Source organism: Arachis ipaensis, chromosome B06 (assembly GCF_000816755.2).
Source record: "Arachis ipaensis cultivar K30076 chromosome B06, Araip1.1, whole genome shotgun sequence".
NCBI classification, from domain to species: domain Eukaryota; kingdom Viridiplantae; phylum Streptophyta; class Magnoliopsida; order Fabales; family Fabaceae; genus Arachis; species Arachis ipaensis.
The window spans coordinates 101,998,896-102,008,829 of NC_029790.2; positions in this window are offsets into that span (position 1 = coordinate 101,998,896).

Consider the following 9,934-nt stretch of genomic DNA (forward strand, 5'->3'; position numbering starts at 1 on the left):
ATATGCTTTCTATAGAAGAAATAAATAAAAAATTTTAACATGTACTTTTAAATATGGTATTTAAATTCTAAAAAAAAATCAAGGGAGCATCTATTTAATAAGAAAACTAGAGGCATATATAGCTCATTGGAAAATCTATTCATGCCAGCTTGAAATAACACCATTTGGTGGAGTTGTACCCTCTTTTATCACTTTTTAATAACTTCTTTCAACTTATTGTTTTTTTATTATGGTTAATCTTTCAACTTATTCTTGATGATTACAATATAATATAAAAATAGAGTAAAAATTCTTCTCCATTTTTAACTATTTATTCAATGAACATTGTATTTTTTAACTATTATAAAAATATAAACTTATCTTCATCCATTTTTGTATTTGTTCAATCTGATTCCTAAAATCAGTTGACAGCAGGTCAATGCTGACATGTCAGATAATGTGTTTACGAAGGAGATAGAAACAAATCGCCTCTTGAGTTCCTCAACCATCTCTCTCCTTCACTTCTCCTGCTCCTTCTCTGCTGTTACCTCCTCCCTCTCCCTCTGAAACTCTCTCTCCCTCCTCTTCTCCCTCTTCTCCAACACCTCCATCAACTCCAAAACGCTAATCCTAACACTCCCAAATCTACCATATCTCCTCCTCGAAATTATTATCAAAATCATCACCACCATAATCATCATCAAAATCACCAAACTCACTCCTCCTCGTCCTCATCACAATTATCATCGTCATCAATAATTTTATCATTAGAATCTAAAAATTCAAAAACCAAAGACACAATCATACTAAAGAAGTACACTGGTCACTTGAAGAAAAAATTTATTTTTTTCAAAAAATAACAAAAAAATAAAGACTAAAAAAGAAGAGTAAGGTTTGAGTGTTAAAATAAATGAAACTCACGATGTTGTTGTGGCAGTGGTAGTAGCAATGAGTGGTGAAGAGAAATTAGAAAGTAAAAAAATACAGAAGGAGGAGAGGAGGGAGAGAGAGTTTAGAAAAATATATTTCATTAATCATCATGGATAAATGGTGGTGATGATATTATTAATGACGATGATGATTGTGAGTGCGGTGGCAAAGAGGGAGAAGGAGGAAGAAAGAGTTTCAGAGGGGGAGAGGGGGATGGTTGAATGGCTCAGGGGACGATTTGTCCCTATTACGAAGGAGACGTTACCTGACACGTTAGCGTTGACCTGCTGTCAGCCGGTTCCAGGAACTAGATTGAACAAATACAAAAGTAAATGGAGACCGATTTATGAACGAAGTTTAGCTTAATGAAAAAAGAATTAAAAAAGTTTTCAAAATTGATTTTGAAAACAAAAGTGGAATTTATGATAATCCTTGTGGTTACATTCGCCTTCTCTTAACCTTGATGAATCTTGCATACTTAGACTTTGAGAATCTCAAAAACTTATATCAGAATTGTATTATTAGAATTCTTTTGAATTTGTATGACTTGAAAGTAACTACTTCACATTTGAATTGGGTAAAGATCTTTGAGGCTGTTGACTCATAGTACTTTGTCACAAGGCAGTTCTTAATGGGCTTTCAATCGATAATCTCGGGCTAGTTAGCCCAAGTTATCGGGTGATAAAGCAACCCCCGGATCTAATTATCCAAGTCTCTCCTTGATACAATCATACCATAAGCACATAACTAGGGTTTTTATTGATCCAAACATCGATGCCTAGAGCCTCTTTAGGTTTCGTCTTAAGGCGACTCTTTAAGCGGGCTTTCAAACGATAATCCCAGTCCAGTTAGCCCAAGTTATCGGGTGATGAAGCACCCCTCTGATTTACTCGCCCAAGTCTTTTCTTGAAACAGAAACATCACAGGCACATAACTGGACCCTAATCATTGTTGCTCAAAGCCTTAAAACTTTTGATTTCCTTGATCTTTCCAAACTTTCTCTCTTCTCTCTCTTTTTTTTCACTGCTTCAAGGAATCGATGATCAAATTCTCATAATACTTCTTCAAATTTCTGTTCTCGAATATTCTTTTTCCATTTTCTCAAGATTTAAATAATCAAATTCATCAAATATAACCACCTCTTTTAAGCACCACCACTTTCATTTGAATTTATTATTCAATCTTTTCATTAAGATATCCTCCATAAAAATTAGTTACCGGAGGAACAAGCATTCAGATTTTAAGCTTTTAAAGAAAAGAAAGATAGACTATGTAATGCATGCAAAGAAGAAAATAAATAGAAAAGAAAACAAAAGGAAGAACAAAGATAAAGAAAACTAAAATCAGGAGGGAAAAACAAAAACAAAAAGGAAAGAAATAACTAACCACCATAAGAGAGGATTCATCTTACTCTAATCTTACCCAAGATTATTCATTCATCACCATTGTTTCTTTTTCATGTTCTTCATTATCTATGGTGTTACTAACACTAACTTAAAGTTTGATAGAGTTTTAGTTTTAGTGATAAGTGTAAGTCATATAAAGAAACATACGTTCATGAAAATGAAAAGAAAAAGATAAACCCTAAACAACATGATTTAAATAAAGGGGTGCCTGAATTGAAAACGCTTGGCGTTAGTTAAGGACACCGGGTGATAGAGCATTACCGTCGGTTAAGAATTTTTTCTCGGTAAGAGAAATAGCTTCATTGTAAGTATAGTTTCAAACCGACAAATAACACTCAATCAAAGTTTAATTTTGGTTGTCACAAGTTCAACCCAATAAAAATAACCGAGAGTATTAGTCTCGGGTTGTTCTCCCTAGGAATTACAATCGAGTGCTCAATTATTGGTTATGAGTATCACGGGTTGGGTTGATAAAGAAGCGAGAATTTAAATGACAATAAAATAAAGATAACAACTAAGGAAAGCAATTACTAAAAAGAGATTCATGGCAAGGATTGAGAATCTAGGCTTTCTATCATAGTCATTAATTATCATAAAATAATTGTCAAGAGCTAATCCTATTTCGTCATCTCCAACATCGGAAGAAGGTATAATGTTATCTTCACATTGAGAGAAAGTCAAATAGGACTAGTTAATCCCAATCCATAAGTAATGTTAATGGAAACAAAACTAACTAATCACTCTAGATCACCAATCTAAATTTGGTATTAATGACTCAAGATTGCCCAATTTCTCTTACCAAGCCAAGAATGCTCACAATCTACTCTAAAACTCAACCAAGCATTTTATCAAACACTTGGAAGGCATAAAAATAAAGCATGGTAAAATTGCAAGAAGCATAAATCTACAACTACCCAATGCAAGAAATCAATAACAATAACTCAAACAAGCAAGAAAAGAACATAAAACATCAAATTGTATTAAATGAAATTGAAATTAACAAGTGAGTTCATAAACTAAAAATGACATAAATGAGAAATTAACAAAAGAAACTAAGAGAACAAAGATGTAGGAACAAGAAATTGCAAGGAAAACTAAATGAAAACAAGAAATAAAACCTAAATCTAAGAGAGTTTGACCTAATCCTACCCTAATTCTAGAGAGAAGATGGAGCTTCTCTCTCTAGAAAACTACCTAAGGCATGATTCCTACACTACCTAATTTCTTCTCCCTTGTTCTCTCTTGAATTCTGCATCAAATAGCTTGAGAAATAAGTTGGATTTGGGCCTAGAAAGCTCAGAAATCGTCCCAGCGTATTCACTTTAATGAGGTCACGTGACCAGCATCACGCGTACGCGTGGTTGACGCTTGCGCGTCGATTGGCAAAGTTCTCTTTCACGCGTACGCGTGGGTGACACGTGCGCGTCGCTGGCAAATTCCCTCCTCACGCATACGCGTGGATGACGCGTGCGCGTGGCCTTGAATCCTCCAAATGCTCATTTCTTCATGAGTTCTCCACTTTGCATGCTTTTTCTTCACTTCTTCCATCCAATCCTTGTCTTATAAACCCCAAGATCACTCAACCAACATATCAAGGCATTGAGTGGAATCAAAGTGGATTAAATTTAGCTATTTTAAGGCCTAAAAAGCATGTTTTCATTCTTAAGTACAAATTAGGGAGAATTACAAAAGCATGCTATTTCATTGAATAAATGTGAGATAAGTTGATAAAATTCCCTAAATTCAACACACGATAAACCACAAAATTGGGGTTTATCGCCGGGCGTCCTTGCATGCATGCTCCCCTGGGAGCTTGCCTAGCCTAGACGCCAGGCTTCTAGTGTGGCCGCTAGGCGTGTGGTCTTCTTTGCACATGGACGCCTGGCATTTTTTTTGAGCGCCTGGTGTTCATCCTTTTTTATTTTTATTTTTGAGAAATAATGAGCGGATATTTTATACGCTTTTTGGCATCATTTTTGTATTGTTTTAGTCATGTTTTGTTTAAGTTTCATTATATTTTCATAGGTTTTAGTGCAAAATTCACATTTTTGGATTTTACTTTGAGTTGTTGTGTTTTCTGATGATTTCAGATAATTTTTGGTTGAAATTACGGAGTTTTTGCAAAGTCCAATTCAGAGGCAAGGAAAGCGTAGCAGATGTTGTCAGATTCTGACCTCCTTGCACTCAAACGAGCATTTTTGGAGCTACAGAGGTCTAAATGACACGCTCTGAATGACGTTAGAAAGCTAACGTTCAGAGCTTCCAGTAATATATAATGGTCTATACTTTTCTTTAAAGGAGCTTGCCCATATTGGGCGTTGAACGCCCAAGAACTACCCCCTTTCTGGCGTTCAACGCCCCAAAGGGAGCAAGCTGGCGTTTGGACACCCAAAAGGAATCAAAATCGGCGTCCAATGCCTCAAGAGGAGCACTAAGACGTGAGTTCACCAAAAGCTCAGCCCAAATACTCACTAAGTGGGCCCAAAAGTGGATTTTCGCCTCCTTTAGCTTAGTTTATCACATTTTTGTAATTTTTAATTATGAGTAACATCTTTTAGGTCTAGTATTTTATTATAAATAAGAGACTTACTTACTCCTGAGGATTATGCCTCCCAGGAGGGGAGAAGCACAGACATATTACATTGCACTTTCTTTAAGCATGAGCAACTAAACCTCCTAAGTTAGGGTTAGGAGCTCTGCTGATTCTCATGGATTAATAATATTACTGTTTCTATTTCAATACACGTTTGATTCCATTCTCTTGTGCATTTTCATTCTTCATCTCATGAATGGAGGATGAACCGTGACATTCATTCTTGTTCTACATGGGTTCCGTGTGAGTCCTGACCTGGATAGCATTTAACCACAGCTAGAGAATGCACTGTGGATTCCAAGAGAGTGCCTGGGCAACTTTGGATAAGTGACATAAAATTTCGTTGACCGTGGGTTGCTGAGGTCTCTGTGGCGTTAAGGCTAGAGTTTGAGAAGCAACATTCCCTGATTCGAAAGATCCGACCTTGTCTGTGGCATTTTGAGTAGGATCGCGAAGGGGAGTGGATTGTTTAGGTCTTCACCTTCGGCTATAATGGGAAGCCATGAGTTAACTTGATGAGGATGTTACATGAGTTGTTCGGATATGGTGGACTGCTATGGTTAAAAAGAGGCTAACTTGATGAGGATGCTACATGAGTTAGTCAATTATGGCTGCCATTGAATGAATAATTCATTATTGAAGTAGACAGTAAGAAAAGTCAATCTGAAAAAAATACGCATCTCCGAAGCCTTAACTGAATCCTTATCACTGTTTTCACAATCATTCTGGTATTTCGTTCTTTACTATTTTATTTATGCTTTCAAACAAACAACCATCTTTTCTAATCGCCTGACTAAGATTTACAAGATAGCCATTGCTTGCTCAATCTGACAATCTCCATGAGATTCGACCCTCACTCACCTGAGGTATTACTTGGACGACCCGGTGCACTTGCCGATTCAGTTGTGCGGAGTTCAATTTCGCGCACCAAGAACTACTTAAGCAAAAGGAAACAAAAAATGCATGCAGAAGAGACTAAGGATGCAATGTAAGGAAAAATGTGTTAAAACAAAGAAGAGAAAACAAAAACTAACCATAATTTGGTTGCCTCCCAACAAGCACTTTTTTAACGTCATTAGCTTGACGTTGAGTCTTTTGGGCTGGAAATCAGGTTGTTTCACGGCACCTTCCACCAGTGCCATACTCCATCACTGCCAATGCTTCTTTGGCTGTCATCTTTTGTAATGAACCTCCAACCATATTAGAAGTTTGAAGGTTGAAGGATCCCATCGTAAAAGAATAGGATTAGAAGCCATTCGAATAAGTCATGATGTGGACATTCTTCAAGCGGTTTTTTATATCTTTCCCATGCTTCAGGGACTGATTCACTTTATTTTTAGGAAAAGAAAACAATGTCCTTCCTTCGGACTAAACTCTCATTATCTACTACCATTCTCTCTTTCTCTTCTCCTTGCACGTAAAAACACAAAAGATCAAACATACCTTGTGGAAGAAAGAAGAATGAAATAGAAGAATCTAAACATATTTTAGAAAATACAAGGGGAGAAAAGAATAGGAACAAAATAAACAAGATCTAAGTTAGGATTTAACCGGACATAAGTTGTCAATCTCAATTAATCTCCGGCAATAGCACCAAAAATTTGATGAGCGAAAACTAGAGCTCACGGATACCGACAAGTGCACCGCATCATTCAAGTGATTCCACAGTGAGTGGATATCATTCCCACGAGGATTAATGAATTGAGGCAAACAAAGTCTAATTAAATATCTAATTAGATCGATCAAGCATGAGATTTTGGATTGTGGATCTTGGAGAATAGAAGAAACAAAAGAAAAGACTCGGAAAATGCTTGGAATCTTGGAAGTTGAGTGCTTCAGAGGCAGTGATATTGATTAAAATAAAACAATAATGTAGAGAATCAAGGGCTTTAAATATGTTTAATCCCTTAGGAAAATCAAACCTTGTTCACTTATTTTGAAGTATGTAAAGATCTTTCACGACAAATCTTAAGTAACTAATTTCCAATTCCTCAGTTCCTCAGTTTCTCTTTAATTAACCAATTGCTAATTCCTTGGTCAACCGATCAATTAAAGAGGTTAAGCACAAAAACTGATTTGGTTTCTAATAAAATTTAAAAGTAGTCCTTAGATCGAATTATATATCACTTATTCAAACTAGTCCTGTCCAGTTAAATCTTAGAAGAAAACACAATTTTCAAAGTTGTTCTAATCCGAATTATATGTCACTTATTCAAAACTAGAGTGATTGAAAATTATGTATGTGTCACACAATAATTGATCCACTATTCCTAGCCGAATTCAAAAAGTCACGTGAAAGAGTTTTCAAGCTATAATTCAGATATTAGTTTTTTTAAAGCAATAAAAGAATTCAAGAGGGACTAGCATACCTTTCGATACTATTAATCCGAATGAAGAATGAATAACTCAATCATGAAACAGATCAATGCAAGACTTCAAAATAAAATAAACTTAGATTAATGATCCATAGAAAACATAAACAGAGCTCCTAACCCTTTGACAAAGGGATTAGTTACCCATGGAGGAATGAAAAACAATTAATGAAAAGAAACTATGCTAAAGAACCGAATGTCCTTCTCTATGAACAAAGTTCACTTATTTATATCCTAATTTTAGAATTCAAATTCAGAACTATCCTAATCTTATCTCTCAGAAAGGAAGATAAGACAACTAACTACTTACTTCAAATTCAAATCAAAACAATAATTCAAATCTAATCTAGAAACAAATCCTAATAACCAAATCTTTTATCTTTCTAGAAAGAATTAATAACTAATCTTTTGGAGCCTTGAATCTTTTAGATGTGATTAAGACTTCTAGTGATGTGTATGATTGAGATTGGGCCTTAATTGTTATATCATGGGAATTGGAATTGGCTTCACGCTGGGATTGGGATTGAAAACTGGAGGGATGCCGGGCTTGCCCCCTTGGCTGCCGGGCGTGCATGGAGTCAAGGAGCATGGCCGCCAGGCATTTGGCATGGCTGCTGGGCTTGTGGTGTTGCACGCCGGGCGTGCATGTGACGATGGAGGGGATGCCAGGTGTGTATGTGATGATGGAGGGGACGCCGGACTTATGTGTGCAGCTGCCGGGGGTCCCTTAGTTTGATTCCTTAGGGCACGATTTTGTTCCTTAGGGCACGGTTTTAACTGTACTTGTGTTTTTCTTGTCAAAAATCTTTGATTCTTGTTTATTTTGAGCCGAAAACTCCTGAAAATACAAAAATACTATCCCAACTCCAAATATTTATTTATGAAATTCCATTAGAAAACATAAGAAATTTGATTAAAACCTATGAAACTGAATGAAAAAGAACCTCATAAATCACTTAAGATGACATGTCATCATTGCTCAATTGCTCGATATATCTATTTAAGTAAATTCTGTGGCCAAGATCCCCTTGGCCTTAGGGACCAGCTTTATACCATGGCCCCTACATAACAGCCTTTGATAAGAGTGGGGTCAAAGGTGCTCATATCAATATCCGGTGGTTGAACATTGGTATGATATTCTTTAAGGCTGACATTCATTTGTTCGACATAGCAAGGGCTATCGTTAGCTTCGATTTCCTCAATTCTTCCATCCTCATCCCAGAGCACCTATTTTTAATGCAATGTCAAGGGAATTTCCCCTACTCCATAGATCCAGTCTCTTCCAAACAACATGTTGAAGGTTGCCTTGGTAGGCACCACTATGAACACCGTGGATCATTCGACACTTCCTACTTTAACCCTTAGTGGGATCATTCTGAGAGTTGTTGTCAACTTGCCATTAAATCCAATAACAACCAAGTTCATTTTAATTAGATATTTGACTGTTTTCTGGAACAAAGGTAACATGCTCTCTAGCAACAGGTTAATTGCCACTCCTCTATCAACCAATACACGATTGATCACCAGTCCTTCGACTTTTGCTTTAATATGCAGCGGTCAAAGATGACCATTGGTGATCTCATCAGGTCTTTTAAACATCCTTTTTAATTATACCATTTTCGATAAATCTCATCTCCTAGAACGATGTCATCACTGTCTCCTTCAAGATAATTCCAAGGCCCTTTAGGGTTGCCCTGGAAGTCGAAAGGGAGAACAGATACTGTGGCAATATACCTAAAACCAATTTCTCTAAATATCACATCCAAATCATCCTCGAAACCAGAATCGAAATTCTCTGTCAGTGCTTCTTCTTCTTCTTCCTTCCTTTTAGGAATTGACTTAGTCAATGAAACTTCTTTTGACTTAACCTTCACTTCTTGGTCTTTACCCAAGGATACCTTTTCTCCCTTCTGTTCTTATTTTTTAGGTGACTTACTTTCTTTGCTCAACTCTAGATATAGCCCCTGTGTATTGACATAAGCATTATGTGTTTGAGCTACAGCTCTTGGAATGAAGGGAGCTCTTTCTTGAAAATTACGTTGAGACCTTGCTCGACCACTGCCTCTTCTACTTGCCTCTCATCTAGTCTGACTTGACACCTCCTGGGGTTTCTAGTCGACTGTCACCATAGTGCACATTTGTTGTTTGATAGGAGAATCTACAAAATCTCAACCTTTGCCTCTTTACTTTAGTCAAGCTCGCCTTAATTCCTCTTGATGAACACACTCTCGACTCTTTTTGTGTGATTCGAAAGCCTTAGCAGCTGAAGTGTCGAACAAGGAACTGTAGCGAGGGCATATAACCACATTTCCTTCCTTCTCTCTTTGCCTTAGCAAAAAGTCCAACAAGTCTTCTCATACTTTTGGGTAAATATACCTCTCTGCTTTGAACATATCCCGCTCAAATTGATCATCTTTTCTTATAGGTTTGATGAAAGCCATGTTAATTGAGAAGGCCGCTTCTTCTATTTCAGCAAAGTTCGACGTGACATGAAAAGGGTCAGAATCTACTTTCATCTTAGGTTTGTCAGCGAACTTCAGTCGACTGGCGTCAATAGGCATGACAATTTCCCCCAACGGGGAGGGTATCTGCGGGAATTTACCCGACAGGGGACAGATTTGGGGACCCGTATAATCTCCCTTACAGAAAATTAT